The sequence below is a fragment of the Oncorhynchus mykiss genome, chromosome 16 (assembly GCF_013265735.2).
Source record: "Oncorhynchus mykiss isolate Arlee chromosome 16, USDA_OmykA_1.1, whole genome shotgun sequence".
NCBI lineage: Eukaryota > Metazoa > Chordata > Actinopteri > Salmoniformes > Salmonidae > Oncorhynchus > Oncorhynchus mykiss.
Genome location: NC_048580.1, coordinates 23,624,664 through 23,651,365, shown reverse-complemented (window position 1 = coordinate 23,651,365; position 26,702 = coordinate 23,624,664). Strand labels below are relative to the sequence as shown.

Here is a 26,702-nt window from a genome sequence, read left to right as displayed (position 1 = left end):
AAAGCAGAGCCCGGAGGGTTAGGTGTATGAAAATAAGCAAAATCAGAGCCCGGATAGCTCAGTCGGTAGAGCATCAGACTTTTAATCTGAGGGTCCAGGGTTCAAGTCCCTGTTCGGGCGATGCTTTAATGTTCACCTTTCTTCACTAAGCTGTCTTTCTGAACTTGCATTTTCCTTGACTTTCCATGACATGTTCGACCTGAGGACAAAACACTCACAGAGCCAAAACAGCTTAGTCTGAAGACATCCTCATAGTACCGATAAAGTTTGTAGAAACATGTCAAACAATGTCAAAATGAATCCTCAGGTAGTCTATTGTCTTAATAATTGATAATATTTCAACCGGACAATAGCGTATTCAATAGAAAGGAAAAACAACGAAGGGTGCGCACTCGGTCACGCTCGCAAACCAGCACTGCATGCTTCCTGCATGATGCCTAGTTCAGATTTAGTTGACTGTATCATTTGGAATGAAAACCTGGTTCTCTGGGGAAATGTACCATCTGACAATGCCCCCTCGTCAGAACGTGCCTCTGCCCGGCAGGTTAGGTGTATGAAAATAAGCAAAAGCAGAGCCCGGAGGGTTAGGTGTATGAAAATAAGCAAAATCAGAGCCCGGATAGCTCAGTCGGTAGAGCATCAGACTTTTAATCTGAGGGTCCAGGGTTCAAGTCCCTGTTTGGGCGATGCTTTAATGTTCACCTTTCTTCGCTACGCTGTCTTTCTGAACTTGCATTTTCCTTGACTTTCCATGACATGTTCGACCTGAGGACAAAACACTCACAGAGCCAAAACAGCTTAGTCTGAAGACATCCTCATAGTACCGATAAAGTTTGTAGAAACATTGACAGAAAGGTCTCGTTCTTCGTAATTTTTCAGAAAAGAAGCCTGAAACAATGTCTAAAGACTGTTGACATCTAGTGGAAGCCATAGGAACTGCAATCTGGGTCCGAACCCATTAGAAACTCAATAAGCATTCAATTGAAAACTACCCACATCAAAAACAAATCGCACTTCCTGGAATGATTTTCCTCAGGTTTTCGCCTGCCGTATTAGTTATGTTATACTCACAGACAGGATTTTAACAGTTTTGGAAACTTTAGAGTGTTTTATATCCACATCTACCAATTATATGCATATCCGAGCTTCTGGGCCTGAGTAACAGGGCACGCTTCTCATCCATATGCCGAAATACTGCCCCCAAGCCAAAAATTAGTTCAACTCCCTGTTCGAAGACTGATTTAAGTCTGTCAATCACACAGCATCATCTTATTTAGGAATTTGCAGTGTGCCATGCTTCTGTGAGAGACAATTGTAATTTTAAGCAGCATTGGTTTGGTGGTTTCTGAATTGTGCTGATTCATTGACTTCGCTGTGTAAAGAAGGCAGAGATTGCACACATAAAATCCCTGACAACGACGCGATTTGAACACGCAACCTTCTGATCTGGAGTCAGACGCGCTACCTTTGCGCCACGAGGTCTTGTACAATGTTTTTTGGAGGGGATGCCTAGTTCAGATTTAGTTGACTGTATCATTTGGAATGAAAACCTGGTTCTCTGGGGAAATGTACCATCTGACAATGCCCCCTCGTCAGAACGTGCCTCTGCCCGGCAGGTTAGGTGTATGAAAATAAGCATAAGAAAAATTGCATTTTCCTTGACTTTCCATGACATGTTCGACCTGAGGACAAAACACTCACAGAGCCAAAACAGCTTAGTCTGAAGACATCCTCATAGTACCGATAAAGTTTGTAGAAACATGTCAAACAATGTCAAAATGAATCCTCAGGTTGTCTATTGTCTTAATAATTGATAATATTTCAACCGGACAATAGCGTATTCAATAGAAAGGAAAAACAACGAAGGGTGCGCACTCGGTCACGCTCGCAAACCAGCACTGCATGCTTCCTGCATGATGCCTAGTTCAGATTTAGTTGACTGTATCAGTTGGAATGAAAACCTGGTTCTCTGGGGAAATGTACCATGTACCTGCCATGCCCGGCAGGTTAGGTGTATGAAAATAAGCAAAAGCAGAGCCCGGAGGGTTAGGTGTATGAAAATAAGCAAAAGCAGAGCCCGGATAGCTCAGTCGGTAGAGCATCAGACTTTTAATCTGAGGGTCCAGGGTTCAAGTCCCTGTTCGGGTGATGCTTTAATGTTCACCTTTCTTCGCTACGCTGTCTTTCTGAACTTGCATTTTCCTTGACTTTCCATGACATGTTCGACCTGAGGACAAAACACTCACAGAGCCAAAACAGCTTAGTCTGAAGACATCCTCATAGTACCGATAAAGTTTGTAGAAACATTGACAGAAAGGTCTCGTTCTTCGTAATTTTTCAGAAAAGAAGCCTGAAACAATGTCTAAAGACTGTTGACATCTAGTGGAAGCCATAGGAACTGCAATCTGGGTCCGAACCCATTAGAAACTCAATAAGCATTCAATTGAAAACTACCCACATCAAAAACAAATCGCACTTCCTGGAATGATTTTCCTCAGGTTTTCGCCTGCCGTATTAGTTATGTTATACTCACAGACAGGATTTTAACAGTTTTGGAAACTTTAGAGTGTTTTATATCCACATCTACCAATTATATGCATATCCGAGCTTCTGGGCCTGAGTAACAGGGCACGCTTCTCATCCATATGCCGAAATACTGCCCCCAAGCCAAAAATTAGTTCAACTCCCTGTTCGAAGACTGATTTAAGTCTGTCAATCACACAGCATCATCTTATTTAGGAATTTGCAGTGTGCCATGCTTCTGTGAGAGACAATTGTAATTTTAAGCAGCATTGGTTTGGTGGTTTCTGAATTGTGCTGATTCATTGACTTCGCTGTGTAAAGAAGGCAGAGATTGCACACATAAAATCCCTGACCACGACGCGATTTGAACACGCAACCTTCTGATCTGGAGTCAGACGCGCTACCTTTGCGCCACGAGGTCTTGTACAATGTTTTTTTGGAGGGGATGCCTAGTTCAGATTTAGTTGACTGTATCATTTGGAATGAAAACCTGGTTCTCTGGGGAAATGTACCATCTGACAATGCCCCCTCGTCAGAACGTGCCTCTGCCCGGCAGGTTAGGTGTATGAAAATAAGCAAAAGCAGAGCCCGGAGGGTTAGGTGTATGAAAATAAGCAAAATCAGAGCCCGGATAGCTCAGTCGGTAGAGCATCAGACTTTTAATCTGAGGGTCCAGGGTTCAAGTCCCTGTTCGGGCGATGCTTTAATGTTCACCTTTCTTCACTACGCTGTCTTTCTGAACTTGCATTTTCCTTGACTTTCCATGACATGTTCGACCTGAGGACAAAACACTCACAGAGCCAAAACAGCTTAGTCTGAAGACATCCTCATAGTACCGATAAAGTTTGTAGAAACATGTCAAACAATGTCAAAATGAATCCTCAGGTTGTCTATTGTCTTAATAATTGATAATATTTCAACCGGACAATAGCGTATTCAATAGAAAGGAAAAACAACGAAGGGTGCGCACTCGGTCACGCTCGCAAACCAGCACTGCATGCTTCCTGCATGATGCCTAGTTCAGATTTAGTTGACTGTATCATTTGGAATGAAAACCTGGTTCTCTGGGGAAATGTACCATCTGACAATGCCCCCTCGTCAGAACGTGCCTCTGCCCGGCAGGTTAGGTGTATGAAAATAAGCAAAATCAGAGCCCGGATAGCTCAGTCGGTAGAGCATCAGACTTTTAATCTGAGGGTCCAGGGTTCAAGTCCCTGTTCGGGCGATGCTTTAATGTTCACCTTTCTTCGCTACGCTGTCTTTCTGAACTTGCATTTTCCTTGACTTTCCATGACATGTTCGACCTGAGGACAAAACACTCACAGAGCCAAAACAGCTTAGTCTGAAGACATCCTCATAGTACCGATAAAGTTTGTAGAAACATTGACAGAAAGGTCTCGTTCTTCGTAATTTTTCAGAAAAGAAGCCTGAAACAATGTCTAAAGACTGTTGACATATAGTGGAAGCCATAGGAACTGCAATCTGGGTCCGAACCCATTAGAAACTCAATGAGCATTCAATTGAAAACTACCCACATCAAAAACAAATCGCACTTCCTGGAATGATTTTCCTCAGGTTTTCGCCTGCTGTATCAGTTCTGTTATACTCACAGACAGGATTTTAACAGTTTTGGAAACTCTAGAGTGTTTTATATCCACATCTACCAATTATATGCATATCCGAGCTTCTGGGCCTGAGTACGCTTCTGTGCACGCTTCTCATCCATATGCCGAAATACTGCCTCCAAGCCAAAAGAAGTTCAACTCCATGTTCGAAGACTGATTTAAGTCTGTCAATCACACAGCATCATCTTTTTAGGAATTTGCAGTGTGCCATGCTTCTGTGAGAGACAATTGTGATCTTAAGCAGCATTGGTTTGGTGGTTTCTGTAAAGCCACATTGGTTCTTGTGCTGATTCATTGACTTTGCTGTGTAAAGAAGGCAGAGTTGCACACATAAAATCCCTGACCACGACGTGATTTGAACACGCAAGCTTCTGATCTGGAGTCAGACACACTACCTTTGCGCCACGAGGTCTTGTACAATGTGGTTTTTGGAGGGGATGCCTAGTTCAGATTTTGTTGACTGTATCATTTGGAATGAAGACCTGGTTCTCTGGGGAAATGTACCATCTGACAATGCCCCCTCGTCAGCACGTGACTCTGCCCGGCGGGTTAGGTGTATGAAAATAAGCAAAAGCAGAGCCCGGATAGCTCAGTCGGTAGAGCATCAGACTTTTAATCTGAGGGTCCAGGGTTCAAGTCCCTGTTCGGGTGATGCTTTAATGTTCACCTTTCTTCACTACGCTGTCTTTCTGAACTTGCATTTTCCTTGACTTTCCATGACATGTTCGACCTGAGGACAAAACACTCACAGAGCCAAAACAGCTTAGTCTGAAGACATCCTCATAGTACCGATAAAGTTTGTAGAAACATTGACAGAAAGGTCTCGTTCTTCGTAATTTTTCAGAAAAGAAGCCTGAAACAATGTCTAAAGACTGTTGACATCTAGTGGAAGCCATAGGAACTGCAATCTGGGTCCGAACCCATTAGAAACTCAATAAGCATTCAATTGAAAACTACCCACATCAAAAACAAATCGCACTTCCTGGAATGATTTTCCTCAGGTTTTCGCCTGCCGTATTAGTTATGTTATACTCACAGACAGGATTTTAACAGTTTTGGAAACTTTAGAGTGTTTTATATCCACATCTATTATATGCATATCCGAGCTTCTGGGCCTGAGTAACAGGGCACGCTTCTCATCCATATGCCGAAATACTGCCCCCAAGCCAAAAATTAGTTCAACTCCCTTTTCGAAGACTGATTTAAGTCTGTCAATCACACAGCATCATCTTATTTAGGAATTTGCAGTGTGCCATGCTTCTGTGAGAGACAATTGTAATTTGTGGTTTCTGAAAAGCCACATTGGTTCTTGGTGCTGATTCATTGACTTCACTGTGTAAAGAAGGCAGAGATTGCACACATAAAATCCCTGAACACGACGCGATTTGAACACGCAACCTTCTGATCTGGAGTCAGACACGCTACCTTTGCGCCACGAGGTCTTGTACAATGTGGTTTTTGGAGGGGATGCCTAGTTCAGATTTCGTTGACTGTATCATTTGGAATGAAGACCTGGTTCTCTGGGGAAATGTACCATCTGACAATGCCCCCTCGTCAGCACGTGACTCTGCCCGGCGGGTTAGGTGTATGAAAATAAGCAAAAGCAGAGCCCGGATAGCTCAGTCGGTAGAGCATCAGACTTTTAATCTGAGGGTCCAGGTTTCAAGTCCCTGTTCGGGCGATGCTTTAATGTTCACCTTTCTTCGCTACGCTGTCTTTCTGAACTTGCATTTTCCTTGACTTTCCATGACATGTTCGACCTGAGGACAAAACACTCACAGAGCCAAAACAGCTTAGTCTGAAGACATCCTCATAGTACCGATAAAGTTTGTAGAAACATTGACAGAAAGGTCTCGTTCTTCGTAATTTTTCAGAAAAGAAGCCTGAAACAATGTCTAAAGACTGTTGACATCTAGTGGAAGCCATAGGAACTGCAATCTGGGTCCGAACCCATTAGAAACTCAATAAGCATTCAATTGAAAACTACCCACATCAAAAACAAATCGCACTTCCTGGAATGATTTTCCTCAGGTTTTCGCCTGCCGTATTAGTTATGTTATACTCACAGACAGGATTTTAACAGTTTTGGAAACTTTAGAGTGTTTTATATCCACATCTACCAATTATATGCATATCCGAGCTTCTGGGCCTGAGTAACAGGGCACGCTTCTCATCCATATGCCGAAATACTGCCCCCAAGCCAAAAATTAGTTCAACTCCCTGTTCGAAGACTGATTTAAGTCTGTCAATCACACAGCATCATCTTATTTAGGAATTTGCAGTGTGCCATGCTTCTGTGAGAGACAATTGTAATCTTAAGCAGCATTGGTTTGGTGGTTTCTGAAAAGCCACATTGGTTCTTGTGCTGATTCATTGACTTCGCTGTGTAAAGAAGGCAGAGATTGCACACATAAAATCCCTGACCACGACGCGATTTGAACACGCAACCTTCTGATCTGGAGTCAGACGCGCTACCTTTGGAGCCACGAGGTTTTGTACAATGTTTTTTGGAGGGGATGCCTAGTTCAGATTTAGTTGACTGTATCATTTGGAATGAAAACCTGGTTCTCTGGGGAAATGTACCATCTGACAATGCCCCCTCGTCAGAACGTGCCTCTGCCCGGCAGGTTAGGTGTATGAAAATAAGCATAAGAAAAATTGCATTTTCCTTGACTTTCCATGACATGTTCGACCTGAGGACAAAACACTCACAGAGCCAAAACAGCTTAGTCTGAAGACATCCTCACTATACCGATAAAGTTTGTAGAAACATGTCAAACAATGTCAAAATGAATCCTCAGGTTGTCTATTGTCTTAATAATTGATAATATTTCAACCGGACAATAGCGTATTCAATAGAAAGGAAAAACAACGAAGGGTGCGCACTCGGTCACGCTCGCAAACCAGCACTGCATGCTTCATGCATGATGCCTAGTTCAGATTTAGTTGACTGTATCATTTGGAATGAAAACCTGGTTCTCTGGGGAAATGTACCATCTGACAATGCCCCCTCGTCAGAACGTGCCTCTGCCCGGCAGGTTAGGTGTATGAAAATAAGCAAAAGCAGAGCCCGGAGGGTTAGGTGTATGAAAATAAGCAAAATCAGAGCCTGGATAGCTCAGTCGGTAGAGCATCAGACTTTTAATCTGAGGGTCCAGGGTTCAAGTCCCTGTTCGGGCGATGCTTTAATGTTCACCTTTCTTCGCTACGCTGTCTTTCTGAACTTGCATTTTCCTTGACTTTCCATGACATGTTCGACCTGAGGACAAAACACTCACAGAGCCAAAACAGCTTAGTCTGAAGACATCCTCATAGTACCGATAAAGTTTGTAGAAACATTGACAGAAAGGTCTCGTTCTTCGTAATTTTTCAGAAAAGAAGCCTGAAACAATGTCTAAAGACTGTTGACATCTAGTGGAAGCCATAGGAACTGCAATCTGGGTCCGAACCCATTAGAAACTCAATAAGCATTCAATTGAAAACTACCCACATCAAAAAAAAAATCGCACTTCCTGGAATGATTTTCCTCAGGTTTTCGCCTGCCGTATCAGTTCTGTTATACTCACAGACAGGATTTTAACAGTTTTGGAAACTTTAGAGTGTTTTATATCCATATCTACCAATTATATGCATATCCGAGCGTCTGGGCCTGAGTAACAGGGCACGCTTCTCATCCATATTTCCCGAAATACTGCCTCCAAGCCAAAAGAAGTTCAACTCCCTGTTCGAAGACTGATTTAAGTCTGTCAATCACACAGCATCATCTTATTTAGGAATTTGCAGTGTGCCATGCTTCTGTGAGAGACAATTGTGATCTTAAGCAGTATTGGTTTGGTGGTTTCAGTAATGCCACATTGGTTCTTGTGCTGATTCATTGACTTCGCTGTGTAAAGAAGGCAGAATTTGCAAACATTAAATTCCTGACCACGATATGATTTGAATACACAACCTACTGATCTGGAGTCAGACGCGCTACCTTTGCGCCACGAGGTCTTGTACAATGTGTTTTTTGGAGGGGATGCCTAGTTCAGATTTCGTTGACTGTATCATTTGGAATGAAGACCTGGTTCTCTGGGGAAATGTACCATCTGACAATGCCCCCTCGTCAGCACGTGCCTCTGCCCGGCGGGTTAGGTGTATGAAAGTAAGCAAAAGCAGAGCCCGGATAGCTCAATCGGTAGAGCATCAGACTTTTATTCTGAGGGTCCAGGGTTCAAGTCCCTGTTCGGGCACCTTTCTTCACTACGCTGTCTTTCTGAACTTGCATTTTCCTTGACTTTCCATGACATGTTCGACCTGAGGACAAAACACTCACAGAGCCAAAACAGCTTAGTCTGAAGACATCCTCATAGTACCGATAAAGTTTGTAGAAACATGTCAAACGATGTTAAAATGAATCCTCAGGTTGTCTATTGTCTTAATAATTGATAATATTTCAACCGGACAATAGCATATTCAATAGAAAGGAAAAACAACGGTCACGTTCCCAAACCAGCACTGCATGCTTCCTAAGCACTGACAGAAAGGTCTCGTTCTTCGTAATTTTTCAGAAAAGAAGCCTGAAACAATGTCTAAAGACTGTTGACATCTAGTGGAAGCCATAGGAACTGCAATCTGGGTCCGAACTCATTAGAAACTCAATAAGCATTCAATTGAAAACTACCCACATCAAAATAAAATCGCACTTCCTGGAATGATTTTCCTCAGGTTTTCGCCTGCCGTATCAGTTCTGTTATACTCACAGACAGGATTTTAACAGTTTTGGAAACTTTAGAGTGTTTTATATCCACATCTACCAATTATATGCATATCCGAGCTTCTGGGCCTGAGTAACAGGGCACGCTTCTCATCCACATGCCAAAATACTGCCTCCAAGCCAAAAGAATTTCAACTCCCTGTTCGAAGACTGATTTAAGTCTGTCAATCACACAGCATCATCTTATTTAGGAATTTGCAGTGTGCCATGCTTCTGTGAGAGACAATTGTGATCTTAAGCAGCATTGGTTTGGTGGTTTCTGTAAAGCCACATTGGTTCTTGTGCTGATTCATTGACTTCGCTGTGTAAAGAAGGCAGAGTTGCACACATAAAATCCCTGACCACGACGTGATTTGAACACGCAACCTTCTGATCTGGAGTCAGACACGCTACCTTTGCGGCACGAGGTCTTGTACAATGTGTTTTTTGGAGGGGATGCCTAGTTCAGATTTCGTTGACTGTATCATTTGGAATGAAGACCTGGTTCTCTGGGGAAATGTACCATCTGACAATGCCCCCTCGTCAGCACGTGCCTCTGCCCGGCGGGTTAGGTGTATGAAAATAAGCAAAAGCAGAGCCCGGATAGCTCAGTCGGTAGAGTGTCAGACTTTTAATCTGAGGGTCCAGGGTTCAAGTCCCTGTTCGGGCGATCCTTTAAAGTTCACCTTTCTTCACTACGCTGTCTTTCTGAACTTGCATTTTCCTTGACTTTCCATGACATGTTCGACCTGAGGACAAAACACTCACAGAGCCAAAACAGCTTAGTCTGAAGACATCCTCATAGTACCGATAAAGTTTGTAGAAACATGTCAAACGATGTTAAAATCAATCCTCAGGTTGTCTATTGTCTTAATAATTGATAATATTTCAACCGGACAATAGCATATTCAATAGAAAGGAAAAACAACGGTCACGTTCCCAAACCAGCACTGCATGCTTCCTAAGCACTGACAGAAAGGTCTCGTTCTTCGTAATTTTTCAGAAAAGAAGCCTGAAACAATGTCTAAAGACTGTTGACATCTAGTGGAAGCCATAGGAACTGCAATCTGGGGTCGAACCCATTAGAAACTCAATAAGCATTCAATTGAAAACTACCCACATCAAAAAAAAAATCGCACTTCCTGGAATGATTTTCCTCGGGTTTTCGCCTGCCGTATCAGTTCTGTTATACTCACAGACAGGATTTTAACAGTTTTGGAAACTTTAGAGTGTTTTATATCCACATCTACCAATTATATGCATATCCGAGCTTCTGGGCCTGAGTAACAGGGCACGCTTCTCATCCATATTTCCCGAAATACTGCCTCCAAGCCAAAAGAAGTTCAACTCCCTGTTCGAAGACTGATTTAAGTCTGTCAATCACACAGCATCATCTTATTTAGGAATTTGCAGCGTGCCATGCTTCTGTGAGAGACAATTGTGATCTTAAGCAGCATTGGTTTGGTGGTTTCTGTAAAGCCACATTGGTTCTTTTGCTGATTCATTGACTTCGCTGTGTAAAGAAGGCAGAGTTGCACACATAAAATCCCTGACCACGACGTGATTTGAACACACAACCTTCTGATCTGGAGTCAGACACGCTACCTTTGCGGCACGAGGTCTTGTACAATGTGTTTTTTGGAGGGGATGCCTAGTTCAGATTTCGTTGACTGTATCATTTGGAATGAAGACCTGGTTCTCTGGGGAAATGTACCATCTGACAATGCCCCCTCGTCAGCACGTGCCTCTGCCCGGCGGGTTAGGTGTATGAAAATAAGCAAAAGCAGAGCCCGGATAGCTCAGTCGGTAGAGCGTCAGACTTTTAATTCTGAGGGTCCAGGGTTCAAGTCCCTGTTCGGGCGATCCTTTAATGTTCACCTTTCTTCACTACGCTGTCTTTCTGAACTTGCATTTTCCTTGACTTTCCATGACATGTTCGACCTGAGGACAAAACACTCACAGAGCCAAAACAGCTTAGTCTGAAGACATCCTCATAGTACCGATAAAGTTTGTAGAAACATGTCAAATGATGTTAAAATGAATCCTCAGGTTGTCTATTGTCTTAATAATTGATAATATTTCAACCGGACAATAGCGTATTCAATAGAAAGGAAAAACAACGGTCACGCTCCCAAACCAGCACTGCATGCTTCCTAAGGACTGACAGAAAGGTCTCGTTCTTCGTAATTTTTCAGAAAAGAAGCCTGAAACAATGTCTAAAGACTGTTGACATCTAGTGGAAGCCATAGGAACTGCAATCTGGGTCCGAACCCATTAGAAACTCAATAAGCATTCAATTGAAAACTACCCACATCAAAACAAAAAATTCGCACTTCCTGGAATGATTTTCCTCAGGTTTTCGCCTGCCGTATCAGTTCTGTTATACTCACAGACAGGATTTTAACAGTTTTGGAAACTTTAGAGTGTTTTATATCCACATCTACCAATTATATGCATATCCGAGCTTCTGGGCCTGAGTAACAGGGCACGCTTCTCATCCATATTTCCCGAAATACTGCCTCCAAGCCAAAAGAAGTTCAACTCCCTGTTCGAAGACTGATTTAAGTCTGTCAATCACACAGCATCATCTTATTTAGGAATTTGCAGTGTGCCATGCTTCTGTGAGAGACAATTGTGATCTTAAGCAGCATTGGTTTGGTGGTTTCTCTAAAGCCACATTGGTTCTTGTGCTGAATCATTGACTTCGCTGTGTAAAGAAGGCAGAGTTGCACACATAAAATCCCTGACCACGACGTGATTTGAACACGCAACCTTCTGATCTGGAGTCAGACACGCTACCTTTGCGGCACGAGGTCTTGTACAATGTGTTTTTTGGAGGGGATGCCTAGTTCAGATTTCGTTGACTGTATCATTTGGAATGAAGATCTGGTTCTCTAGGGAAATGTACCATCTGACAATGCCCCCTCGTCAGCACGTGCCTCTGCCCGGCGGGTTAGGTGTATGAAAATAAGCAAAAGCAGAGCCCGGATAGCTCAGTCGGTAGAGCATCAGACTTTTATTCTGAGGGTCCAGGGTTCAAGTCCCTTTTCGGGCGATCCTTTAATGTTCACCTTTCTTCACTACGCTGTCTTTCTGAACTTGCATTTTCCTTGACTTTCCATGACATGTTCGACCTGAGGACAAAACACTCACAGAGCCAAAACAGCTTAGTCTGAAGACATCCTCATAGTACCGATAAAGTTTGTAGAAACATGTCAAATGATGTTAAAATGAATCCTCAGGTTGTCTATTGTCTTAATAATTGATAATATTTCAACCGGACAATAGCGTATTCAATAGAAAGGAAAAACAACGGTCACGCTCCCAAATCAGCACTGCATGCTTCCTAAGGACTGACAGAAAGGTCTCGTTCTTCGTAATTTTTCAGAAAAGAAGCCTGAAACAATGTCTAAAGACTGTTGACATCTAGTGGAAGCCATAGGAACTGCAATCTGGGTCCGAACCCATTAGAAACTCAATAAGCATTCAATTGAAAACTACCCACATCAAAACAAAAAATCGCACTTCCTGGAATGATTTTCCTCAGGTTTTCGCCTGCCGTATCAGTTCTGTTATACTCACAGACAGGATTTTAACAGTTTTGGAAACTTTAGAGTGTTTTATATCCACATCTACCAATTATATGCATATCCGAGCTTCTGGGCCTGAGTAACAGGGCACGCTTCTCATCCATATTGCCGAAATACTGCCTCCAAGCCAAAAGAAGTTCAACTCCCTGTTCGAAGACTGATTTAAGTCTGTCAATCACACAGCATCATCTTATTTAGGAATTTGCAGCGTGCCATGCTTCTGTGAGAGACAATTGTGATCTTAAGCAGCATTGGTTTGGTGGTTTCTGTAAAGCCACATTGGTTCTTGTGCTGATTCATTGACTTCGCTGTGTAAAGAAGGCAGAGTTGCACACATAAAATCCCTGACCACGACGTGATTTGAACACACAACCTTCTGATCTGGAGTCAGACACGCTACCTTTGCGGCACGAGGTCTTGTACAATGTGTTTTTTGGAGGGGATGCCTAGTTCAGATTTCGTTGACTGTATCATTTGGAATGAAGACCTGGTTCTCTGGGGAAATGTACCATCTGACAATGCCCCCTCGTCAGCACGTGCCTCTGCCCGGCGGGTTAGGTGTATGAAAATAAGCAAAAGCAGAGCCCGGATATCTCAGTCGGTAGAGCATCAGACTTTTATTCTGAGGGTCCAGGGTTCAAGTCCCTTTTCGGGCGATCCTTTAATGTTCACCTTTCTTCACTACGCTGTCTTTCTGAACTTGCATTTTCCTTGACTTTCCATGACATGTTCGACCTGAGGACAAAACACTCACAGAGCCAAAACAGCTTAGTCTGAAGACATCCTCATAGTACCGATAAAGTTTGTAGAAACATGTCAAATGATGTTAAAATGAATCCTCAGGGTGTCTATTGTCTTAATAATTGATAATATTTCAACCGGACAATAGCGTATTCAATAGAAAGGAAAAACAACGGTCACGCTCCCAAACCAGCACTGCATGCTTCCTAAGGACTGACAGAAAGGTCTCGTTCTTCGTAATTTTTCAGAAAAGAAGCCTGAAACAATGTCTAAAGACTGTTGACATCTAGTGGAAGCCATAGGAACTGCAATCTGGGTCCGAACCCATTAGAAACTCAATAAGCATTCAATTGAAAACTACCCACATCAAAATAAAAATCGCACTTCCTGGAATGATTTTCCTCAGGTTTTCGCCTGCCGTATCAGTTCTGTTATACTCACAGACAGGATTTTAACAGTTTTGGAAACTTTAGAGTGTTTTATATCCACATCTACCAATTATATGCATATCCGAGCTTCTGGGCCTGAGTAACAGGGCACGCTTCTCATCCATATGCCAAAATACTGCCTCCAAGCCAAAAGAAGTTCAACTCCCTGTTCGAAGACTGATTTAAGTCTGTCAATCACACAGCATCATCTTATTTAGGAATTTGCAGTGTGCCATGCTTCTGTGAGAGACAATTGTGATCTTAAGCAGCATTGGTTTGGTGGTTTCTGTAAAGCCACATTGGTTATTGTGCTGATTCATTGACTTCGCTGTGTAAAGAAGGCAGAGTTGCACACATAAAATCCCTGACCACGACGTGATTTGAACACGCAACCTTCTGATCAGGAGTCAGACACGCTACCTTTGCGGCACGAGGTCTTGTACAATGTGTTTTTTGGAGGGGATGCCTAGTTCAGATTTCGTTGACTGTATCATTTGGAATGAAGACCTGGTTCTCTGGGGAAATGTACCATCTGACAATGCCCCCTCGTCAGCACGTGCCTCTGCCCGGCGGGTTAGGTGTATGAAAATAAGCAAAAGCAGAGCCCGGATATCTCAGTCGGTAGAGCATCAGACTTTTATTCTGAGGGTCCAGGGTTCAAGTCCCTTTTCGGGCGATCCTTTAATGTTCACCTTTCTTCACTACGCTGTCTTTCTGAACTTGCATTTTCCTTGACTTTCCATGACATGTTCGACCTGAGGACAAAACACTCACAGAGCCAAAACAGCTTAGTCTGAAGACATCCTCATAGTACCGATAAAGTTTGTAGAAACATGTCAAATGATGTTAAAATGAATCCTCAGGGTGTCTATTGTCTTAATAATTGATAATATTTCAACCGGACAATAGCGTATTCAATAGAAAGGAAAAACAACGGTCACGCTCCCAAACCAGCACTGCATGCTTCCTAAGGACTGACAGAAAGGTCTCGTTCTTCGTAATTTTTCAGAAAAGAAGCCTGAAACAATGTCTAAAGACTGTTGACATCTAGTGGAAGCCATAGGAACTGCAATCTGGGTCCGAACCCATTAGAAACTCAATAAGCATTCAATTGAAAACTACCCACATCAAAATAAAATCGCACTTCCTGGAATGATTTTCCTCAGGTTTTCGCCTGCCGTATCAGTTCTGTTATACTCACAGACAGGATTTTAACAGTTTTGGAAACTTTAGAGTGTTTTATATCCACATCTACCAATTATATGCATATCCGAGCTTCTGGGCCTGAGTAACAGGGCACGCTTCTCATCCATATGCCAAAATACTGCCTCCAAGCCAAAAGAAGTTCAACTCCCTGTTCGAAGACTGATTTAAGTCTGTCAATCACACAGCATCATCTTATTTAGGAATTTGCAGTGTGCCATGCTTCTGTGAGAGACAATTGTGATCTTAAGCAGCATTGGTTTGGTGGTTTCTGTAAAGCCACATTGGTTCTTGTGCTGATTCATTGACTTCGCTGTGTAAAGAAGGCAGAGTTGCACACATAAAATCCCTGACCACGACGTGATTTGAACACGCAACCTTCTGATCAGGAGTCAGACACGCTACCTTTGCGGCACGAGGTCTTGTACAATGTGTTTTTTGGAGGGGATGCCTAGTTCAGATTTCGTTGACTGTATCATTTGGAATGAAGACCTGGTTCTCTGGGGAAATGTACCATCTGACAATGCCCCCTCGTCAGCACGTGCCTCTGCCCGGCGGGTTAGGTGTATGAAAATAAGCAAAAGCAGAGCCCGGATAGCTCAGTCGGTAGAGCATCAGACTTTGAATCTGAGGGTCCAGGGTTCAAGTCCCTGTTCGGGCGATCCTTTAATGTTCACCTTTCTTCACTACGCTGTCTTTCTGAACTTGCATTTTCCTTGACTTTCCATGACATGTTCGACCTGAGGACAAAACACTCACAGAGCCAAAACAGCTTAGTCTGAAGACATCCTCATAGTACCGATAAAGTTTGTAGAAACATGTCAAATGATGTTAAAATGAATCCTCAGGTTGTCTATTGTCTTAATAATTGATAATATTTCAACCGGACAATAGCGTATTCAATAGAAAGGAAAAACAACGGTCACGCTCCCAAACCAGCACTGCATGCTTCCTAAGGACTGACAGAAAGGTCTCGTTCTTCGTAATTTTTCAGAAAAGAAGCCTGAAACAATGTCTAAAGACTGTTGACATCTAGTGGAAGCCATAGGAACTGCAATCTGGGGTCGAACCCATTAGAAACTCAATAAGCATTCAATTGAAAACTACCCACATCAAAAAAAATCGCACTTCCTGGAATGATTTTCCTCGGGTTTTCGCCTGCCGTATCAGTTCTGTTATACTCACAGACAGGATTTTAACAGTTTTGGAAACTTTAGAGTGTTTTATATCCACATCTACCAATTATATGCATATCCGAGCTTCTGGGCCTGAGTAACAGGGCACGCTTCTCATCCACATGCCGAAATACTGCCTCCAAGCCAAAAGAAGTTCAACTCCCTGTTCGAAGACTGATTTAAGTCTGTCAATCACACAGCATCATCTTATTTAGGAATTTGCAGTGTGCCATGCTTCTGTGAGAGACAATTGTGATCTTAAGCAGCATTGGTTTGGTGGTTTCTGTAAAGCCACATTGGTTCTTGTGCTGATTCATTGACTTCGCTGTGTAAAGAAGGCAGAGTTGCACACATAAAATCCCTGACCACGACGTGATTTGAACACGCAACCTTCTGATTTGGAGTCAGACACGCTACCTTTGCGGCACAAGGTCTTGTACAATGTGTTTTTTGGAGGGGATGCCTAGTTCAGATTTCGTTGACTGTATCATTTGGAATGAAGACCTGGTTCTCTGGGGAAATGTACCATCTGACAATGCCCCCTCGTCAGCACGTGCCACTGCCCGGCGGGTTAGGTGTATGAAAATAAGCAAAAGCAGAGCCCGGATAGCTCAGTCGGTAGAGCATCAGACTTTTAATCTGAGGGTCCAGGGTTCAAGTCCCTGTTCGGGCAATCCTTTAATGTTCACCTTTCTTCACTACGCTGTCTTTCTGAACTTGCATTTTCCTTGACTTTCCATGACATGTTCGACCTGAGGACAAAACACTCACAGAGCCAAAACAGCTTAGTCTGAAGACATCCTCATAGTACCGATAAAGTTTGTAGAAACATGTCAAATGATGTTAAAATGAATCCTCAGGTTGTCTATTGTCTTAATAATTGATAATATTTCAACCGGACAATAGCGTATTCAATAGAAAGGAAAAACAACGGTCACGCTCCCAAACCAGCACTGCATGCTTCCTAAGGACTGACAGAAAGGTCTCGTTCTTCGTAATTTTTCAGAAAAGAAGCCTGAAACAATGTCTAAAGACTGTTGACATCTAGTGGAAGCCATAGGAACTGCAATCTGGGTCCGAACCCATTAGAAACTCAATAAGCATTCAATTGAAAACTACCCACATCAAAATAAAATCGCACTTCCTGGAATGATTTTCCTCAGGTTTTCGCCTGCCGTATCAGTTCTGTTATACTCACAGACAGGATTTTAACAGTTTTGGAAACTTTAGAGTGTTTTATATCCACATCTACCAATTATATGCATATCCGAGCTTCTGGGCCTGAGTAACAGGGCACGCTTCTCATCCATATGCCAAAATACTGCCTCCAAGCCAAAAGAAGTTCAACTCCCTGTTCGAAGACTGATTTAAGTCTGTCAATCACACAGCATCATCTTATTTAGGAATTTGCAGTGTGCCATGCTTCTGTGAGAGACAATTGTGATCTTAAGCAGCATTGGTTTGGTGGTTTCTGTAAAGCCACATTGGTTCTTGTGCTGATTCATTGACTTCGCTGTGTAAAGAAGGCAGAGTTGCACACATAAAATCCCTGACCACGACGTGATTTGAACACGCAACCTTCTGATCTGGAGTCAGACACGCTACCTTTGCGGCACGAGGTCTTGTACAATGTGTTTTTTGGAGGGGATGCCTAGTTCAGATTTCGTTGACTGTATCATTTGGAATGAAGACCTGGTTCTCTGGGGAAATGTACCATCTGACAATGCCCCCTCGTCAGCACGTGCCTCTGCCCGGCGGGTTAGGTGTATGAAAATAAGCAAAAGCAGAGCCCGGATAGCTCAGTCGGTAGAGCATCAGACTTTTAATCTGAGGGTCCAGGGTTCAAGTCCCTGTTCGGGCGATCCTTTAATGTTCACCTTTCTTCGCTGTCTTTCTGAACTTGCATTTTCCTTGACTTTCCATGACATGTTCGACCTGAGGACAAAACACTCACAGAGTCAAAACAGCTTAGTCTGAAGACATCCTCATAGTACCGATAAAGTTTGTAGAAACATGTCAAATGATGTTAAAATGAATCCTCAGGTTGTCTATTGTCTTAATAATTGATAATATTTCAACCGGACAATAGCGTATTCAATAGAAAGGAAAAACAACGGCCACGCTCCCAAACCAGCACTGCATGCTTCCTAAGGACTGACAGAAAGGTCTCGTTCTTCGTAATTTTTCAGAAAAGAAGTCTGAAACAATGTCTAAAGACTGTTGACATCTAGTGGAAACCATAGGAACTGCAATCTGGGTCCGAACCCATTAGAAACTCAATAAGCATTCAATTGAAAACTACCCACATCAAAAAAAAATAGCACTTCCTGGAATGATTTTCCTCAGGTTTTCGCCTGCCGTATCAGTTCTGTTATACTCACAGACAGGATTTTAACAGTTTTGGAAACTTTAGAGTGTTTCATATCCACATCTACCAATTATATGCATATCCGAGCTTCTGGGCCTGAGTAACAGGGCACGCTTCTCATCCATATGCCAAAATACTGCCTCCAAGCCAAAAGAAGTTCAACTCCCTGTTCGAAGACTGATTTAAGTCTGTCAATCACACAGCATCATCTTATTTAGGAATTTGCAGTGTGCCATGCTTCTGTGAGAGACAATTGTGATCTTAAGCAGCATTGGTTTGGTGGTTTCTGTAAAGCCACATTGGTTCTTGTGCTGATTCATTGACTTCGCTGTGTAAAGAAGGCAGAGTTGCACACATAAAATCCCTGACCACGACGTGATTTGAACACGCAACCTTCTGATCAGGAGTCAGACACGCTACCTTTGCGGCACGAGGTCTTGTACAATGTGTTTTTTGGAGGGGATGCCTAGTTCAGATTTCGTTGACTGTATCATTTGGAATGAAGACCTGGTTCTCTGGGGAAATGTACCATCTGACAATGCCCCCTCGTCAGCACGTGCCTCTGCCCGGCGGGTTAGGTGTATGAAAATAAGCAAAAGCAGAGCCCGGATAGCTCAGTCGGTAGAGCATCAGACTTTTAATCTGAGGGTCCAGGGTTCAAGTCCCTGTTCGGGCGATCCTTTAATGTTCACCTTTCTTCACTACGCTGTCTTTCTGAACTTGCATTTTCCTTGACTTTCCATGACATGTTCGACCTGAGGACAAAACACTCACAGAGTCAAAACAGCTTAGTCTGAAGACATCCTCATAGTACCGATAAAGTTTGTAGAAACATGTCAAATGATGTTAAAATGAATCCTCAGGTTGTCTATTGTCTTAATAATTGATAATATTTCAACCGGACAATAGCGTATTCAATAGAAAGGAAAAACAACGGTCACGCTCCCAAACCAGCACTGCATGCTTCCTAAGGACTGACAGAAAGGTCTCGTTCTTCGTAATTTTTCAGAAAAGAAGCCTGAAACAATGTCTAAAGACTGTTGACATCTAGTGGAAGCCATAGGAACTGCAATCTGGGGGTGAACCCATTAGAAACTCAATAAGCATTCAATTGAAAACTACCCACATCAAAAAAAAATCGCACTTCCTGGAATGATTTTCCTCGGGTTTTCGCCTGCCGTATCAGTTCTGTTATACTCACAGACAGGATTTTAACAGTTTTGGAAACTTTAGAGTGTTTTATATCCACATCTACCAATTATATGCATATCCGAGCTTCTGGGCCTGAGTAACAGGGCACGCTTCTCATCCACATGCCGAAATACTGCCTCCAAGCCAAAAGAAGTTCAACTCCCTGTTCGAAGACTGATTTAAGTCTGTCAATCACACAGCATCATCTTATTTAGGAATTTGCAGCGTGCCATGCTTCTGTGAGAGACAATTGTAATCTTAAGCAGCATTGGTTTGGTGGTTTCTGTAAAGCCACATTGGTTCTTGTGCTGATTCATTGACTTCGCTGTGTAAAGAAGGCAGAGTTGCACACATAAAATCCCTGACCACGACGTGATTTGAACACGCAACCTTCTGATCTGGAGTCAGACACGCTACCTTTGCGGCACGAGGTCTTGTACAATGTGTTTTTTGGAGGGGATGCCTAGTTCAGATTTCGTTGACTGTATCATTTGGAATGAAGACCTGGTTCTCTGGGGAAATGTACCATCTGACAATGCCCCCTCGTCAGCACGTGCCTCTGCCCGGCGGGTTAGGTGTATGAAAATAAGCAAAAGCAGAGCCCGGATAGCTCAGTCGGTAGAGCATCAGACTTTTAATCTGAGGGTCCAGGGTTCAAGTCCCTGTTCGGGCGATCCTTTAATGTTCACCTTTCTTCACTACGCTGTCTTTCTGAACTTGCATTTTCCTTGACTTTCCATGACATGTTCGACCTGAGGACAAAACACTCACAGAGTCAAAACAGCTTAGTCTGAAGACATCCTCATAGTACCGATAAAGTTTGTAGAAACATGTCAAATGATGTTAAAATGAATCCTCAGGTTGTCAACCGGACAATAGCGTATTCAATAGAAAGGAAAAACAACGGTCACGCTCCCAAACCAGCACTGCATGCTTCCTAAGGACTGACAGAAAGGTCTCGTTCTTCGTAATTTTTCAGAAAAGAAGCCTGAAACAATGTCTAAAGACTGTTGACATCTAGTGGAAGCCATAGGAACTGCAATCTGGGGGTGAACCCATTAGAAACTCAATAAGCATTCAATTGAAAACTACCCACATCAAAAAAAAATCGCACTTCCTGGAATGATTTTCCTCGGGTTTTCGCCTGCCGTATCAGTTCTGTTATACTCACAGACAGGATTTTAACAGTTTTGGAAACTTTAGAGTGTTTTATATCCACATCTACCAATTATATGCATATCCGAGCTTCTGGGCCTGAGTAACAGGGCACGCTTCTCATCCATATTTCCCGAAATACTGCCTCCAAGCCAAAAGAAGTTCAACTCCCTGTTCGAAGACTGATTTAAGTCTGTCAATCACACAGCATCATCTTATTTAGGAATTTGCAGCGTGCCATGCTTCTGTGAGAGACAATTGTGATCTTAAGCAGCATTGGTTTGGTGGTTTCTGTAAAGCCACATTGGTTCTTTTGCTGATTCATTGACTTCGCTGTGTAAAGAAGGCAGAGTTGCACACATAAAATCCCTGACCACGACGTGATTTGAACACACAACCTTCTGATCTGGAGTCAGACACGCTACCTTTGCGGCACGAGGTCTTGTACAATGTGTTTTTTGGAGGGGATGCCTAGTTCAGATTTCGTTGACTGTATTATTTGGAATGAAGACCTGGTTCTCTGGGGAAATGTACCATCTGACAATGCCCCCTCGTCAGCACGTGCCTCTGCCCGGCGGGTTAGGTGTATGAAAATAAGCAAAAGCAGAGCCCGGATAGCTCAGTCGGTAGAGCATCAGACTTTTATTCTGAGGTTCCAGGGTTCAAGTCCCTTTTCGGGCGATCCTTTAATGTTCACCTTTCTTCACTACGCTGTCTTTCTGAACTTGCATTTTCCTTGACTTTCCATGACATGTTCGACCTGAGGACAAAACACTCACAGAGCCAAAACAGCTTAGTCTGAAGACATCCTCATAGTACCGATAAAGTTTGTAGAAACATGTCAAATGATGTTAAAATGAATCCTCAGGTTGTCTATTGTCTTAATAATTGATAATATTTCAACCGGACAATAGCGTATTCAATAGAAAGGAAAAACAACGGTCACGCTCCCAAACCAGCACTGCATGCTTCCTAAGCACTGACAGAAAGGTCTCGTTCTTCGTAATTTTTCAGAAAAGAAGCCTGAAACAATGTCTAAAGACTGTTGACATCTAGTGGAAGCCATAGGAACTGCAATCTGGGTCCGAACCCATTAGAAACTCAATAAGCATTCAATTGAAAACTACCCACATCAAAACAAAAAATCGCACTTCCTGGAATGATTTTCCTCAGGTTTTCGCCTGCAGTATCAGTTCTGTTATACTCACAGACAGGATTTTAACAGTTTTGGAAACTTTAGAGTGTTTTATATCCACATCTACCAATTATATGCATATCCGAGCTTCTGGGCCTGAGTAACAGGGCACGCTTCTCATCCACATGCCGAAATACTGCCTCCAAGCCAAAAGAAGTTCAACTCCCTGTTCGAAGACTGATTTAAGTCTGTCAATCACACAGCATCATCTTATTTAGGAATTTGCAGTGTGCCATGCTTCTGTGAGAGACAATTGTAATCTTAAGCAGCATTGGTTTGGTGGTTTCTGTAAAGCCACATTGGTTCTTGTGCTGATTCATTGACTTCGCTGTGTAAAGAAGGCAGAGTTGCACACATAAAATCCCTGACCACGACGTGATTTGAACACGCAACCTTCTGATCTGGAGTCAGACACGCTACCTTTGCGGCACGAGGTCTTGTACAATGTGTTTTTTGGAGGGGATGCCTAGTTCAGATTTCGTTGACTGTATCATTTGGAATGAAGACCTGGTTCTCTGGGGAAATGTACCATCTGACAATGCCCCCTCGTCAGCACGTGCCTCTGCCCGGCGGGTTAGGTGTATGAAAATAAGCAAAAGCAGAGCCCGGATAGCTCAGTCGGTAGAGCATCAGACTTTTAATCTGAGGGTCCAGGGTTCAAGTCCCTGTTCGGGCGATCCTTTAATGTTCACCTTTCTTCACTACGCTGTCTTTCTGAACTTGCATTTTCCTTGACTTTCCATGACATGTTCGACCTGAGGACAAAACACTCACAGAGTCAAAACAGCTTAGTCTGAAGACATCCTCATAGTACCGATAAAGTTTGTAGAAACATGTCAAATGATGTTAAAATGAATCCTCAGGTTGTCTATTGTCTTAATAATTGATAATATTTCAACCGGACAATAGCGTATTCAATAGAAAGGAAAAACAACGGTCACGCTCCCAAACCAGCACTGCATGCTTCCTAAGGACTGACAGAAAGGTCTCGTTCTTCGTAATTTTTCAGAAAAGAAGCCTGAAACAATGTCTAAAGACTGTTGACATCTAGTGGAAGCCATAGGAACTGCAATCTGGGGGTGAACCCATTAGAAACTCAATAAGCATTCAATTGAAAACTACCCACATCAAAAAAAAATCGCACTTCCTGGAATGATTTTCCTCGGGTTTTCGCCTGCCGTATCAGTTCTGTTATACTCACAGACAGGATTTTAACAGTTTTGGAAACTTTAGAGTGTTTTATATCCACATCTACCAATTATATGCATATCCGAGCTTCTGGGCCTGAGTAACAGGGCACGCTTCTCATCCACATGCCGAAATACTGCCTCCAAGCCAAAAGAAGTTCAACTCCCTGTTCGAAGACTGATTTAAGTCTGTCAATCACACAGCATCATCTTATTTAGGAATTTGCAGCGTGCCATGCTTCTGTGAGAGACAATTGTGATCTTAAGCAGCATTGGTTTGGTGGTTTCTGTAAAGCCACATTGGTTCTTTTGCTGATTCATTGACTTCGCTGTGTAAAGAAGGCAGAGTTGCACACATAAAATCCCTGACCACGACGTGATTTGAACACACAACCTTCTGATCTGGAGTCAGACACGCTACCTTTGCGGCACGAGGTCTTGTACAATGTGTTTTTTGGAGGGGATGCCTAGTTCAGATTTCGTTGACTGTATCATTTGGAATGAAGACCTGGTTCTCTGGGGAAATGTACCATCTGACAATGCCCCCTCGTCAGCACGTGCCTCTGCCCGGCGGGTTAGGTGTATGAAAATAAGCAAAAGCAGAGCCCGGATAGCTCAGTCGGTAGAGCATCAGACTTTTATTCTGAGGGTCCAGGGTTCAAGTCCCTTTTCGGGCGATCCTTTAATGTTCACCTTTCTTCACTACGCTGTCTTTCTGAACTTGCATTTTCCTTGACTTTCCATGACATGTTCGACCTGAGGACAAAACACTCACAGAGCCAAAACAGCTTAGTCTGAAGACATCCTCATAGTACCGATAAAGTTTGTAGAAACATGTCAAATGATGTTAAAATGAATCCTCAGGTTGTCTATTGTCTTAATAATTGATAATATTTCAACCGGACAATAGCGTATTCAATAGAAAGGAAAAACAACGGTCACGCTCCCAAACCAGCACTGCATGCTTCCTAAGGACTGACAGAAAGGTCTCGTTCTTCGTAATTTTTCAGAAAAGAAGCCTGAAACAATGTCTAAAGACTGTTGACATCTAGTGGAAGCCATAGGAACTGCAATCTGGGTCCGAACCCATTAGAAACTCAATAAGCATTCAATTGAAAACTACCCACATCAAAACAAAAAATCGCACTTCCTGGAATGATTTTCCTCAGGTTTTCGCCTGCCGTATCAGTTCTGTTATACTCACAGACAGGATTTTAACAGTTTTGGAAACTTTAGAGTGTTTTATATCCACATCTACCAATTATATGCATATCCGAGCTTCTGGGCCTGAGTAACAGGGCACGCTTCTCATCCATATTTCCCGAAATACTGCCTCCAAGCCAAAAGAAGTTCAACTCCCTGTTCGAAGACTGATTTAAGTCTGTCAATCACACAGCATCATCTTATTTAGGAATTTGCAGTGTGCCATGCTTCTGTGAGAGACAATTGTGATCTTAAGCAGCATTGGTTTGGTGGTTTCTGTAAAGCCACATTGGTTCTTGTGCTGATTCATTGACTTCGCTGTGTAAAGAAGGCAGAGTTGCACACATAAAATCCCTGACCACGACGTGATTTGAACACGCAACCTTCTGATCTGGAGTCAGACACGCTACCTTTGCGGCACGAGGTCTTGTACAATGTGTTTTTTGGAGGGGATGCCTAGTTCAGATTTCGTTGACTGTATCATTTGGAATGAAGACCTGGTTCTCTGGGGAAATGTACCATCTGACAATGCCCCCTCGTCAGCACGTGCCTCTGCCCGGCGGGTTAGGTGTATGAAAATATGCAAAAGCAGAGCCCGGATAGCTCAGTCGGTAGAGCATCAGACTTTTATTCTGAGGGTCCAGGGTTCAAGTCCCTTTTCGGGCGATCCTTTAATGTTCACCTTTCTTCACTACGCTGTCTTTCTGAACTTGCATTTTCCTTGACTTTCCATGACATGTTCGACCTGAGGACAAAACACTCACAGAGCCAAAACAGCTTAGTCTGAAGACATCCTCATAGTACCGATAAAGTTTGTAGAAACATGTCAAATGATGTTAAAATGAATCCTCAGGTTGTCTATTGTCTTAATAATTGATAATATTTCAACCGGACAATAGCGTATTCAATAGAAAGGAAAAACAACGGTCACGCTCCCAAATCAGCACTGCATGCTTCCTAAGGACTGACAGAAAGGTCTCGTTCTTCGTAATTTTTCAGAAAAGAAGCCTGAAACAATGTCTAAAGACTGTTGACATCTAGTGGAAGCCATAGGAACTGCAATCTGGGTCCGAACCCATTAGAAACTCAATAAGCATTCAATTGAAAACTACCCACATCAAAACAAAAAATCGCACTTCCTGGAATGATTTTCCTCAGGTTTTCGCCTGCCGTATCAGTTCTGTTATACTCACAGACAGGATTTTAACAGTTTTGGAAACTTTAGAGTGTTTTATATCCACATCTACCAATTATATGCATATCCGAGCTTCTGGGCCTGAGTAACAGGGCACGCTTCTCATCCATATTTCCCGAAATACTGCCTCCAAGCCAAAAGAAGTTCAACTCCCTGTTCGAAGACTGATTTAAGTCTGTCAATCACACAGCATCATCTTATTTAGGAATTTGCAGTGTGCCATGCTTCTGTGAGAGACAATTGTGATCTTAAGCAGCATTGGTTTGGTGGTTTCTGTAAAGCCACATTGGTTCTTGTGCTGATTCATTGACTTCGCTGTGTAAAGAAGGCAGAGTTGCACACATAAAATCCCTGACCACGACGTGATTTGAACACGCAACCTTCTGATCTGGAGTCAGACACGCTACCTTTGCGGCACGAGGTCTTGTACAATGTGTTTTTTGGAGGGGATGCCTAGTTCAGATTTCGTTGACTGTATCATTTGGAATGAAGACCTGGTTCTCTGGGGAAATGTACCATCTGACAATGCCCCCTCGTCAGCACGTGCCTCTGCCCGGCGGGTTAGGTGTATGAAAATATGCAAAAGCAGAGCCCGGATAGCTCAGTCGGTAGAGCATCAGACTTTTATTCTGAGGGTCCAGGGTTCAAGTCCCTTTTCGGGCGATCCTTTAATGTTCACCTTTCTTCACTACGCTGTCTTTCTGAACTTGCATTTTCCTTGACTTTCCATGACATGTTCGACCTGAGGACAAAACACTCACAGAGCCAAAACAGCTTAGTCTGAAGACATCCTCATAGTACCGATAAAGTTTGTAGAAACATGTCAAATGATGTTAAAATGAATCCTCAGGTTGTCTATTGTCTTAATAATTGATAATATTTCAACCGGACAATAGCGTATTCAATAGAAAGGAAAAACAACGGTCACGCTCCCAAATCAGCACTGCATGCTTCCTAAGGACTGACAGAAAGGTCTCGTTCTTCGTAATTTTTCAGAAAAGAAGCCTGAAACAATGTCTAAAGACTGTTGACATCTAGTGGAAGCCATAGGAACTGCAATCTGGGTCCGAACCCATTAGAAACTCAATAAGCATTCAATTGAAAACTACCCACATCAAAACAAAAAATCGCACTTCCTGGAATGATTTTCCTCAGGTTTTCGCCTGCCGTATCAGTTCTGTTATACTC

General features: G+C 42.8%; 41 non-coding genes across 41 annotated transcripts; 24 read left to right on the top strand and 17 right to left on the bottom strand.

Moving 5' to 3' along the window:
* Nucleotides 1-47: 47 nt before the first annotated feature.
* Nucleotides 48-120, top strand: trnak-uuu. Its single transcript has one exon. It is a non-coding gene; the product is annotated as a tRNA-Lys (tRNA).
* Nucleotides 121-613: 493 nt separating this feature from the next.
* trnak-uuu lies at nt 614-686 on the top strand. The gene has a single exon. It is a non-coding gene; the product is annotated as a tRNA-Lys (tRNA).
* Nucleotides 687-1,410: 724 nt separating this feature from the next.
* trnaw-cca lies at nt 1,411-1,482 on the bottom strand. The gene has a single exon. It is a non-coding gene; the product is annotated as a tRNA-Trp (tRNA).
* Nucleotides 1,483-2,075: 593 nt separating this feature from the next.
* Nucleotides 2,076-2,148, top strand: trnak-uuu. The gene has a single exon. It is a non-coding gene; the product is annotated as a tRNA-Lys (tRNA).
* A 724-nt stretch (nt 2,149-2,872) lies between these two features.
* On the bottom strand, nt 2,873-2,944 carry trnaw-cca. The gene has a single exon. It is a non-coding gene; the product is annotated as a tRNA-Trp (tRNA).
* A 204-nt stretch (nt 2,945-3,148) lies between these two features.
* On the top strand, nt 3,149-3,221 carry trnak-uuu. The gene has a single exon. It is a non-coding gene; the product is annotated as a tRNA-Lys (tRNA).
* A 454-nt stretch (nt 3,222-3,675) lies between these two features.
* trnak-uuu lies at nt 3,676-3,748 on the top strand. Its single transcript has one exon. It is a non-coding gene; the product is annotated as a tRNA-Lys (tRNA).
* Nucleotides 3,749-4,726: 978 nt separating this feature from the next.
* trnak-uuu lies at nt 4,727-4,799 on the top strand. The gene has a single exon. It is a non-coding gene; the product is annotated as a tRNA-Lys (tRNA).
* A 957-nt stretch (nt 4,800-5,756) lies between these two features.
* Nucleotides 5,757-5,829, top strand: trnak-uuu. Its single transcript has one exon. It is a non-coding gene; the product is annotated as a tRNA-Lys (tRNA).
* Nucleotides 5,830-7,255: 1,426 nt separating this feature from the next.
* Nucleotides 7,256-7,328, top strand: trnak-uuu. Its single transcript has one exon. It is a non-coding gene; the product is annotated as a tRNA-Lys (tRNA).
* Nucleotides 7,329-8,307: 979 nt separating this feature from the next.
* On the top strand, nt 8,308-8,380 carry trnak-uuu. The gene has a single exon. It is a non-coding gene; the product is annotated as a tRNA-Lys (tRNA).
* An 862-nt stretch (nt 8,381-9,242) lies between these two features.
* Nucleotides 9,243-9,314, bottom strand: trnaw-cca. The gene has a single exon. It is a non-coding gene; the product is annotated as a tRNA-Trp (tRNA).
* Nucleotides 9,315-9,480: 166 nt separating this feature from the next.
* trnak-uuu lies at nt 9,481-9,553 on the top strand. The gene has a single exon. It is a non-coding gene; the product is annotated as a tRNA-Lys (tRNA).
* An 880-nt stretch (nt 9,554-10,433) lies between these two features.
* On the bottom strand, nt 10,434-10,505 carry trnaw-cca. The gene has a single exon. It is a non-coding gene; the product is annotated as a tRNA-Trp (tRNA).
* A 166-nt stretch (nt 10,506-10,671) lies between these two features.
* trnak-uuu lies at nt 10,672-10,745 on the top strand. Its single transcript has one exon. It is a non-coding gene; the product is annotated as a tRNA-Lys (tRNA).
* Nucleotides 10,746-11,627: 882 nt separating this feature from the next.
* Nucleotides 11,628-11,699, bottom strand: trnaw-cca. Its single transcript has one exon. It is a non-coding gene; the product is annotated as a tRNA-Trp (tRNA).
* A 166-nt stretch (nt 11,700-11,865) lies between these two features.
* On the top strand, nt 11,866-11,938 carry trnak-uuu. Its single transcript has one exon. It is a non-coding gene; the product is annotated as a tRNA-Lys (tRNA).
* Nucleotides 11,939-12,818: 880 nt separating this feature from the next.
* Nucleotides 12,819-12,890, bottom strand: trnaw-cca. The gene has a single exon. It is a non-coding gene; the product is annotated as a tRNA-Trp (tRNA).
* A 166-nt stretch (nt 12,891-13,056) lies between these two features.
* trnak-uuu lies at nt 13,057-13,129 on the top strand. Its single transcript has one exon. It is a non-coding gene; the product is annotated as a tRNA-Lys (tRNA).
* An 878-nt stretch (nt 13,130-14,007) lies between these two features.
* trnar-ccu lies at nt 14,008-14,079 on the bottom strand. The gene has a single exon. It is a non-coding gene; the product is annotated as a tRNA-Arg (tRNA).
* A 166-nt stretch (nt 14,080-14,245) lies between these two features.
* trnak-uuu lies at nt 14,246-14,318 on the top strand. The gene has a single exon. It is a non-coding gene; the product is annotated as a tRNA-Lys (tRNA).
* Nucleotides 14,319-15,195: 877 nt separating this feature from the next.
* On the bottom strand, nt 15,196-15,267 carry trnar-ccu. Its single transcript has one exon. It is a non-coding gene; the product is annotated as a tRNA-Arg (tRNA).
* Nucleotides 15,268-15,433: 166 nt separating this feature from the next.
* On the top strand, nt 15,434-15,506 carry trnaq-uug. Its single transcript has one exon. It is a non-coding gene; the product is annotated as a tRNA-Gln (tRNA).
* An 876-nt stretch (nt 15,507-16,382) lies between these two features.
* On the bottom strand, nt 16,383-16,454 carry trnaw-cca. The gene has a single exon. It is a non-coding gene; the product is annotated as a tRNA-Trp (tRNA).
* Nucleotides 16,455-16,620: 166 nt separating this feature from the next.
* trnak-uuu lies at nt 16,621-16,693 on the top strand. Its single transcript has one exon. It is a non-coding gene; the product is annotated as a tRNA-Lys (tRNA).
* Nucleotides 16,694-17,570: 877 nt separating this feature from the next.
* Nucleotides 17,571-17,642, bottom strand: trnaw-cca. The gene has a single exon. It is a non-coding gene; the product is annotated as a tRNA-Trp (tRNA).
* A 166-nt stretch (nt 17,643-17,808) lies between these two features.
* On the top strand, nt 17,809-17,881 carry trnak-uuu. Its single transcript has one exon. It is a non-coding gene; the product is annotated as a tRNA-Lys (tRNA).
* Nucleotides 17,882-18,753: 872 nt separating this feature from the next.
* On the bottom strand, nt 18,754-18,825 carry trnar-ccu. Its single transcript has one exon. It is a non-coding gene; the product is annotated as a tRNA-Arg (tRNA).
* A 166-nt stretch (nt 18,826-18,991) lies between these two features.
* Nucleotides 18,992-19,064, top strand: trnak-uuu. The gene has a single exon. It is a non-coding gene; the product is annotated as a tRNA-Lys (tRNA).
* An 877-nt stretch (nt 19,065-19,941) lies between these two features.
* Nucleotides 19,942-20,013, bottom strand: trnaw-cca. Its single transcript has one exon. It is a non-coding gene; the product is annotated as a tRNA-Trp (tRNA).
* Nucleotides 20,014-20,179: 166 nt separating this feature from the next.
* On the top strand, nt 20,180-20,252 carry trnak-uuu. Its single transcript has one exon. It is a non-coding gene; the product is annotated as a tRNA-Lys (tRNA).
* Nucleotides 20,253-21,104: 852 nt separating this feature from the next.
* On the bottom strand, nt 21,105-21,176 carry trnaw-cca. Its single transcript has one exon. It is a non-coding gene; the product is annotated as a tRNA-Trp (tRNA).
* Nucleotides 21,177-21,342: 166 nt separating this feature from the next.
* Nucleotides 21,343-21,415, top strand: trnak-uuu. The gene has a single exon. It is a non-coding gene; the product is annotated as a tRNA-Lys (tRNA).
* Nucleotides 21,416-22,294: 879 nt separating this feature from the next.
* On the bottom strand, nt 22,295-22,366 carry trnaw-cca. The gene has a single exon. It is a non-coding gene; the product is annotated as a tRNA-Trp (tRNA).
* A 166-nt stretch (nt 22,367-22,532) lies between these two features.
* Nucleotides 22,533-22,605, top strand: trnak-uuu. The gene has a single exon. It is a non-coding gene; the product is annotated as a tRNA-Lys (tRNA).
* Nucleotides 22,606-23,482: 877 nt separating this feature from the next.
* trnaw-cca lies at nt 23,483-23,554 on the bottom strand. Its single transcript has one exon. It is a non-coding gene; the product is annotated as a tRNA-Trp (tRNA).
* Nucleotides 23,555-23,720: 166 nt separating this feature from the next.
* Nucleotides 23,721-23,793, top strand: trnak-uuu. The gene has a single exon. It is a non-coding gene; the product is annotated as a tRNA-Lys (tRNA).
* Nucleotides 23,794-24,674: 881 nt separating this feature from the next.
* On the bottom strand, nt 24,675-24,746 carry trnaw-cca. Its single transcript has one exon. It is a non-coding gene; the product is annotated as a tRNA-Trp (tRNA).
* A 166-nt stretch (nt 24,747-24,912) lies between these two features.
* Nucleotides 24,913-24,985, top strand: trnak-uuu. Its single transcript has one exon. It is a non-coding gene; the product is annotated as a tRNA-Lys (tRNA).
* Nucleotides 24,986-25,866: 881 nt separating this feature from the next.
* Nucleotides 25,867-25,938, bottom strand: trnaw-cca. The gene has a single exon. It is a non-coding gene; the product is annotated as a tRNA-Trp (tRNA).
* Nucleotides 25,939-26,104: 166 nt separating this feature from the next.
* Nucleotides 26,105-26,177, top strand: trnak-uuu. The gene has a single exon. It is a non-coding gene; the product is annotated as a tRNA-Lys (tRNA).
* Nucleotides 26,178-26,702: the final 525 nt, after the last annotated feature.